We start from the raw sequence: 9556 nt of genomic DNA on the forward strand, positions 1-9556 counted from the left end.
CCTTGTTGCATGCTTTATACTATGAGGCTGAAATTTTATAATAATGGGCCAGAACAAATATTATTGCTGCAAGCCCAAACAGATGCTTTCTTGAGTGTTCTATGCTTGATCCGAAAACAATTTTATCAGGAAAGCAAATGTTAACCAAATGGGCCAGCTTTGATCATATTGTCACAAGCCCAAATTATACTAAAGAGAATATGTTCCATGCTTGGTCCGAAACAAAGGAAAAATAAAAGCATAGTGCCTTCAACGGAACCAAGTTCTAACAAAGTGATGGATTTCAAAATCTATTACATTGTTAATTAATGCATGGGGAACATGAGAGAGAAAAATTCAGCTGAATTGATTTGATGGCTATTATGTCAAACACGCCACTCTATGTTAGGGAAGTAAAAGCAAGCTATTCCAAATTAATGTGTTTAACCACTCTACATTGCTTTTCTTCAGATTCTTTATTTCTCTCTCATCTCTTTCTTCTTCTCTCTTTGGTCTTTGTCCAGTAAACCATGGACGCCGTGCTCTTCAACAAAGAAAAAGAAAGAGTTGCATGCATCAAGACCATCAAGCTAATGATGGCAAGAAAACATACCAAAAGAAAGATGAGCTGTGGCTAAGATGCTTACCAAATGTGGTTAGTTTTGGTGAAGCTGTCTTAAGCCTTTCATGCTCAAAAATGGAAGAAGAAGATTCGGCCAGCTAGAGGAGATTCTTGAAGCATGGCTTGTCTTCGATTCTGATCAACCACCACAGGGAGTAGCTAGAGTGGCGAAGTGATGGTTGAAGGCAGAGATTGAAGCAGATGAAGTCATCATCATCATGAGGCATCAAGGGCCAGAAATCCATCTTGGAGAGCAAGCCAAGGATGGAGAGCCCGGATTGATGAAGGGTGATGATCAAGAAAGGACTAGAGGTAATTGCATGTTGGTTAATGCATGGTTATCTCTTCTCTCTCTGAGTGGCCGAACCGGTTCTGTGTTTGTTGAAGGAGGAAGAAAGTTGGTTCGGTTTTGGCTTCAAGTGTGGAGGCTTTCCTCTTCTTTAAAAAAGGGGGAACAACCACTGTTTGAGGCAAGGAGAAAATTTGAGAGTGCAAGGCACAGAGTTCTCAGAGCTACCTGAGCTAACAGATTTCTCTTCTCCTTCAATGTATTCTGTTTAGTATTTTTCTGTTTAATTTTGTCATGTCTTGAGTCTCATGGTAAAAGGCAAACAGTGAGGTTTGTAATGAAAAAGCCATAGAGCGGAAAAAGGCAGAGAGTGCAAAATTAAAAGAAAAGCCATTGATGTCTTAGAGTTCCTTTGTACATCTTTGTTGTGTATCATGATTCTGTGGGAATCCCCTTGTAAGTTGGGTTAGCACTTTACAAGTTGTAATTAGATTGATTATAGTGAAATTCCATCATGTTTGTGATGGAGACTGGATGTAGGCTGCACTGCACTTAGCAGCCGAACCAGGATACATCTTGGTGCAATCTTCTTCTCCTTCTACTCCAATTCTGTTTTCAATTACACAGGAGCAAAAGCCAGAATTATCTCGTGCCAAGTGACGAGACAAAACAAAAAGTCTCGTGGCAAGGGACGAGACAAAACTGAGTTGCTCGTGTCAAGTGACGAGCAAAAACAGAAAAGTCTCTTCTGAAGGTCAGCAAGTAGTAGCTTCGAAAAAGGGGGCTGAAATTCAACCCCCCCTTCTCTTAGCCACTGAAACCATCAAAATATATATATATATATATATATATATATATATATATATATATATATATATATATATTGGGAGATATATTAACTTTTATCTTGTTTTTATTTTCCAAATACTCCTACTAGCTAATAAGTGGTGGGAATACTATTTTCATCATCAACTAATCATATATATATATAAGTTTAATAAAATTAATCCATATAGTAAAATTTCATTTATATCAATATACATAATTTATATACACAAAGGCATCAATTATTAAAAAAATAACTATGAGTTCTATTTCGAAAGTTATTTGAAATGTCGATTTAAGTTTGAACGTGAGGTTTAGATTTTTTGTGATGACAGCGTTTAATTTTTTTAGTGCTGAAATATCATCTATTCGAGAGGATTGAGCCTTGCTGAGCATCGACCTTCGTACTAAGAAGTCGGTGTTAACCCCGACTTGGTCTGAAGAAGTCGGAACGGAGAATAGCTGGCAGATAAGCACTCATTCAAATGAGTAACTGCCCCTAAAATCTCTCTAACCACTTCATCGCGCCATATCTTAACCACCCTAAGATAATGGGACGGTTAACACCCTAAAAATATGGCACTACTCAAACGGTGGTTGTTGGCTCACCACTATAAATACGTTGACTCCCCTCAGGTATCTCTAAGCCCAATACTCTCTAGACCTGCTCACACTCTTGCTAACTTAGGCATCGGAGTATCTTTGCAGGTACCACCCCCCTCTCCTGGCACAAACAAGTCGGACGGAGCCTCCCGAAGTTGCAGATCCATTCGGAAACCTCCTCCTTCACACGTTGGGGCCAACCAACGCCATCCATCTTATTAATCTCCGGTTACCCACCGTAACATTGGCGCTGTTGCCGGGGACCCGAGAGATCATCCATCGATGGCGGACAGATCCCACGAAGAAGGTCATGTGGAGACAGATTCTGAGCAAGAGAATCTGGACACAGGCAATAACGATGTGAACTTCGCCCTCCACCAGGAATTGATAATCAGCACAGAGAAGGCACCTTCGGAGTAAAGAACCCGAAGGTAAATTCCTCAGAAGGGCACGAGTCAGAAAAAGAAGGACCACCCCATGTAACTGAACTCATGGGATTAGTCCACAGCCGCCTGGAACAGTTAGAACAAGAGCGGGAGCGACAAAAGGAAACTGAAAAGAGCCTGAAAGAGGAGATGGAACGACGAAAAGAGTTAGAAAGAAAACTCTTAAAGTTAGAATCCTCCCTCAAAGGTCGCAACTCCCGTGACGAACAAGAAGAGCCGCCCTTAGGTGGGGAGGATCCTTTCAGCGAGGACATAATGAGAGCAAAAGTTCCGAGGAACTTCAAAAGCCCAGATATGGACCTCTATGACGGAACCACGGATCCAAAGCATCACCTGAGCAACTTCAAAAGTCGGATGTACCTAGCCGATGCTTCCGACGCTACGCGATGCAAAGCCTTCCCGACCACTCTATCGAAAGCAGCGATGAAGTGGTTCGATAGCCTCCCCCCGAGGTCGGTTACTAGCTTTGAAGACCTCTCAAGGAAATTTTTGATGAGGTTCTCGATCCAGAAGGACAAGGTGAAACATGCACCGAGCCTCCTGGGAATAAAACAGGAGGCCGGAGAATCTTTACGAGCCTATATGGAAAGGTTCAACAAAGCATGTTTGGATATTCAAGACCTGCCCACAGAGGCAGTCATAATGGGGTTAGTCAATGGACTCAGAGAAGGTCCCTTCTCGCAGTCCATATCTAAAAGACACCCCGTTTCTCTAAGTGATGTACAGGAAAGAGCTGAAAAGTACATCAACATGGAGGAAAACGCCAAATTAAGAGACCTGAGTTGGCGACCTGGGCCCCCTCCCTCAACAAAAGAGAGGGAAAGGGAAACCAAGAAAAAGGAAGAACTCGGTCTCGAGAGGCCAAGAAAATATCACTCTTATACTCCCCTGAAAGTCTCTATAGTGGATGTATACAGAGAGATTTGTAATACTGAAAGACTGCCACCCCCTAGACCCATTAAAAATAAAAAAGGGGGAAGCCGCAACGATTACTGCGAGTACCATAAAATATATGGTCACTCCACAAATGACTGTTACGACCTTAAAAATGTGATAGAAAAGCTGGCTAGAGAAGGCCGGCTTGATAGATATCTCATAGAAAGGTCAGATGGTCATGGAAAGAGAAAGCGAGACGATATGGATAGAAGAGACCCACCACCGCAGACATCAGAGAGACATATCCATATGATCTCAGGAGGGTTCGCGGGAGGGGGACTTACCAAATCCTCTCACAAAAGACATCTCAAAAGAGTCTACCAGGTCGGGGAAGGGTCATCCGACCTACCTACCATTTCGTTTACAAAAGAAGATGGGCAAGGAATAATCCCTGGACACGATGATCCAGTAGTAATAACTATGATCCTAGCAAATGCCCATCTCCACAGAACCCTAGTAGACCAAGGAAGCTCGGCGGATATTCTTTTTAAGCCCGCTTTTGACAAACTAGGATTAGATGAGAAAGAATTAAGAGCCTACCCCGACACCCTATACGGATTAGGGGACACGCCAATAAAACCACTAGGATTTTTGCCCCTTCACACCACTTTTGGAAAAGGGGAAAAATCAAAGACTCTGAGTATATACTTCATAGTCATTGATGTGGGGTCAGCATATAATGCTTTAATCGGCAGAGCTACCCTCAATCGACTCGGAGCAGTGGTATCCACTCCCTACCTCTGCATGAAATTCCCGACCTCAGCGGGAATAGCAACGGTAAGGGGAGATCAAAAGTTGGCAAGGAAATGCTACAATGAAAGCCTAAATCTGAGAGGAAAGAGCAGAGAAGTTCACACGATAGAGCTTGGTGGCACAAGGGCCAGAGAAGAGCTGCGACCACAACCGGGAGGAAAAACCGAGGAGATACAGGTCGGTAAAGAGGAAAGGAAAAATACTCATATAGGAGCAAACCTAGGGGAAACCCTAAAACAAGGATCGACTAAGCTCCTAAGAGATAACTGACAAACCCCAATTTGACGGTTTGTTTTATATTGAATTTAGAGTATTTGATAACCTTTTGTCACATTTAGCCTCTGAATTAGCATTGTTTTGTTATCTCTCCCATATTTGTGCTTAAGTGTAAAAACATGCTTTTTAAGCCTTATTTTGATGAATTCTAGTTTCTCTTTGATTCCATAAGATGCCTTGATGTGTTTGCTAGTAATCTCAGGTTGAAATAGGCTAGGCATGGATCAAAGGAAGCAAGGAAGAAAGCATGCAAGTGGAGAGAAGCACAAAAAGCCAAAGAATTGATCTAGGCCATGCACGCGCACGCGCACAAGGCGCTCGCGCGCACATTGCGAAGCAGGCCAAGGACACGCACGCGTACCGTGTGCGCACGCGTCGTAGTCCGCACGTGACTCTTTTATTGCGACACGTGCCTGGCGATTTTGGAAGGCTTTCAGCAACCAACTTTGGCGCCGAAATGCACATAAGAGCCAAGGATTGAAGGGGATTGACACACATTCACACCCATAGACTCAATTTAGATTCTTAGATAGATTTTTAGTTAGTTACATTTGTAGAGAGAGAAACTCCAACTTCTCTCTAGGATTCATCTTCATTTTCTCAATTCTCAACCATTCCTTGGTGAGATCTATTGCCATTCTCAATTTACTTTGTTCATGTTGTAGATCCTCTTCTCTAATCTCAATTAGTGTTTGTAATTGTTCAATTCTCATAGATCTTAGGTTTAACTTTGTTGTTATTGGATTCTATTGATTCATTGAAGATCTCATTTTCATTGTTGTTCATTGTTGATTGTTGTTAATCTCTTGTGTTGAATTGCTTTGATTCTAAAGCTTTCTCAATTTTACTATGTCTTTCATTCTTACCCTCCAAATGTTTGAGAAAATGCCAACTTTAGATATGGAGTAGTATCCTCTCACTTGGCCTAGTGGTTGAGTCATTGGAGACACTTGAATAATGGATGTCAATTGTTGATTAAGAATTGAGGATTGCTAATTGACTTAGAGTGCACTAAAGCTAGACTTCCCAAGGGTAAGGCTAGGACTTGTGACTTGAGTTAATTACTTTTACTTGACTTTCCTCTATAATTAGGGTTAACTAAGTAAAGCAACACTCCTTTGTCATCACAATTGAAGGAAGCTATAGTGATGGAACTTCCAATGTTCAACCTTGGCCAAGACTTTTAATAATTGATTGATTGTTGTTTTCTTTTATTAGCATTTTTATGCCACACTCTTCAAGCCACAAAAGACCATTTAACCAATAACATGCATCCTTGTAGCATTCCTAGGGAAGACGACTCGGGACTAATACTCTCGATTATAGATTGTAGAATTACTTTGATAATGGATTTTGTGTCGGTTTAGACTATACTACGATCGATTACTTGATAAATTCTATACCGGCAAAAATTCATTCATCAAAATGGCGCCGTTGCCGGGGAGTGCGCATGAGTGCCATGTTTTTGGTTAATGTAAATATGTGAATATTGTGAATATGTTTGTCTTTTGTTTGTTTGATTAGTTTTTGTTAGTTTTAGATCTCTATTAGTTTTGTTCCTAATTGCCACTATGAGTTCTCGTCCTTGTGGTTTTGGATATGACTATGGCTATTTTGTAGGCGATAAAAACTTGAATGATGGCTCACATTATGGGAGAGATGAATTCTTAGGAAGGGAGCCACCTCCATATGAGCAATTATCATGGCAACCTTCCCCTTCAAGTTACTATGATGGTAGTCCTCCCTATAATGCATATCATCCCTATGGATATGATGATTCTTATCATGGTTATACCACTCAACCACCACCATTCTATGAATCATACTCTCAACCCACATCTTATTTCCACTAATTGCTTACATATGATCCAAATCTATATTTTCCTTATGCATACCCTTGTGACGATTATGAACAAGCGACCCTTGAATCACCACCACTCCAACATCTCTACCCTCCAACCCAAGTCCCCATGGATAATACATTTGGTATCATTCTTCAAGAGCAAGAAGAGCTCCAAACCGCCTTCACTAGTTTCACCTCTACCCTCCAAGAATTCACGTCCCGTATAATTCCACCCTCTACCAATAACCAAAATAACTTCCCACCTCAAAGCTTTGATGAATCTCCTTTCCAACCATATCATGATTTCCCCTCTCCGCCACAAACCTACATGGAAGCATATCAACGTCCATTAATCCAAGAGCAATATGATCCTACTTATGTTAGTAAAGCGGAACAAGAATTAAAGGATCGTTTCAAGGAAGAAATGGATCGACTTCAAGCAACCATCCGTCAAAAGATAGATTCTTGGAATTCATATCACAAGCAAAATGAGTTCACGGATGATTGTGAAAAAGCAACCAAAGAGGGAGGTATGAGGAAGACTCTAGAGTCTCAAGTTGAGTGCAAGGAAATGGAGTGTGTGTTGCAACAAGCGGAGGAAATGAAGATTATTGAAGATAAAGAAGTGGAAGAAGACCTAGAGGAGGGTAAACAAGAAGGAAGTTCCATCAACGAAAATAACTCTACATCAAGTGACAATGGTGATCTTGTTGAAGCTTCCCCCATCGAATGTGAAACCGATGTTGAGGAGGGTGCGCAACCTCCAACACATGACTTGATCAATGATAAAGGTTTGGAGGAAGTTAGCAAACAAGAAGAATTTAAAGAAAGTTATCAAAAGATGGAAATCATCATGGAGGAGCCAAAGGAAGTGGAACCTACAATGTCAAGACCATTGGATATCTTCCTTGCTAAGTCGCCGTCCCAATTACAAATTGAGTGGGTAATCATCTCATCCTTTAATTTTCTTGGCCCATATCAATATGCGTTGTTAGAAACGGACGGTCAACTTAAAACTCTTTGTGGGCTAGAGAGTAAGAACGGATTAGATGTTGGTGGACAATTTGAATCAAGGAGCATAAGGGATGGAAGACCGAAATTTGAGCTTCAAAAGTGGAGTGCAGCCAAATCCAATGGAATTAGGATGATGAGTATGAGTTACAAGGAGAATTCAATAAGTTTGTCACCCTATTGGAAGCATGAAGATCAAGAAGAAAAGGAGTTGACAAATAAAGTATGGGACCCCGGCACATACATAGACCACTATCAACTTAGGGGCCTTGTTACTTGCTTAGGCCCCCTTGAAGACCTTGTACGTTTAAATTGGGATCCCGGAGGCTATTGGAAGTGCAAACACTGGTGGGGATTCAAAGAAGAGTTCAAGCATAAGCCACCCTAGCAAGGACTCCACCAAATGTCCAACTTAAGGACTTAAACTAAAAGTGCTAGGTGGGAGACACCCCACCATGGTAAACTCTTTCCACTCCCTTCTAATTTTGTTTAATGAGTGAATTGAGTTACCATTGTAGGTAGGTTTTCATCTCATAATTAGCTTGTTTGTGTACACTAGTTGCTAGCATATTAACATGTATGTTGTGCTTAGTAGAAATAGAATAAATCTCAAAAACCAACTTGCATTTTAGAAAGTGTGTGATTTTGACTAAATAAGGAGTTGTAGGCACCATGGGGAGTCCTTGGGAAATTTAGAGCTTTAAAAAAAAAGGGGGGGGGGGGATGGACGCGCGCGCACGCAGTACGCGCACGCGTTCATGAGCGGATGCATCATCACCCATATTCCAGAGAGTTGGGCCTCCCCTAGGCCAGCGTTGTGCCTCAAGCCCAATTCACTTCACGCTGACGCGCACTCTGTGCGTGCGCGCCATACAACTATAGGGAAAAGCACGCGTACGCGCACCTGCCGCGTACGCGTCGAATTGCTGCTGCAAGATCTTGCGCCAAGCCCCAGAGAGTTGAGCCAGCTCTGGGCCATCCTTAAGCCCCTGGCCCAATTCAACTCGCGCGGACGCGTACATGCCGCGTGCGCGTCCATACGCCAAAAGAAGCAAAGGCCGCGCACGCACGCATCGCGCTTGCGCACCCTGTGGTAAACCGCCAAATATACGCGCACGCGCACCTGCCGCGTACGCGCAGGTCTGGTAGCGCAACCTCCAGGCCATTTTCCAGAGAGTTAGGCCTCATATGGGCCAACCTTAAGCCTCCAGCCCAACTCCTCGCACGCGTGCGCGCACGGTACGCGCACGCGTCCTTACCTATTTTGATCATCCGCGCTTAAGCGCGCTGTACGCGCACGCGTAGGTCCCTAGTTGTATCAATGCACGCGGACACGCAAGGTGCGCGCCCGCGTCGATTCAAAATGATGATAACCTAATGCGCGACGCGCATTGCGCAGTCGCGCACTCCATCAACCTCCCCCATCTCCGATTTCTCCCTCACTCTTCCCTCCGCTGCTGACAGCGCCGGCCGCCACCGTCATCACTGTCGGCGGCTCTCCCTCTCTCTCTCCTACACTCACTTCATTTCCTCTTATCACCACCCGTTCTCTCTCTCTCCCTCTCACTTCTCTCACCCCTCTCGCCGTAACCGCCATATCCGCCGCCACCCCGTCACCACTGCCGGCGGCTCTCCCCCTCTCTCTCTTTCCTTCCTTCACAGTCTCCTCTTTCACCATCGCCGACCCTCTTTCCCTCAGGTCCTCATCCTCCCGTGGCCACCACAGGCGGCCACCCTCACCGCCACCGTCCACGGCGGTGCAAGCCTCCACCTCTGCTGCCCTTCACAGTCCTTCTCTCAATCGCGATTTTCCTTCCATTCACAGTTTCCCTTCCCAGCTCCCAGGTTCCTGCTCCATCTCTGTTTGTTTTTTTTTCTATTTTTTCTTTTAATTGTTCATTTATGTTAGTCACTGTAATTACATGTTAGTTAGTTTTGAATTCAAATTTTGCATGTTAGGTTAGATAGAAATA

This window comes from Arachis stenosperma, chromosome 8 (assembly GCF_014773155.1).
Source record: "Arachis stenosperma cultivar V10309 chromosome 8, arast.V10309.gnm1.PFL2, whole genome shotgun sequence".
Classification (NCBI taxonomy): Eukaryota; Viridiplantae; Streptophyta; class Magnoliopsida; order Fabales; family Fabaceae; genus Arachis; species Arachis stenosperma.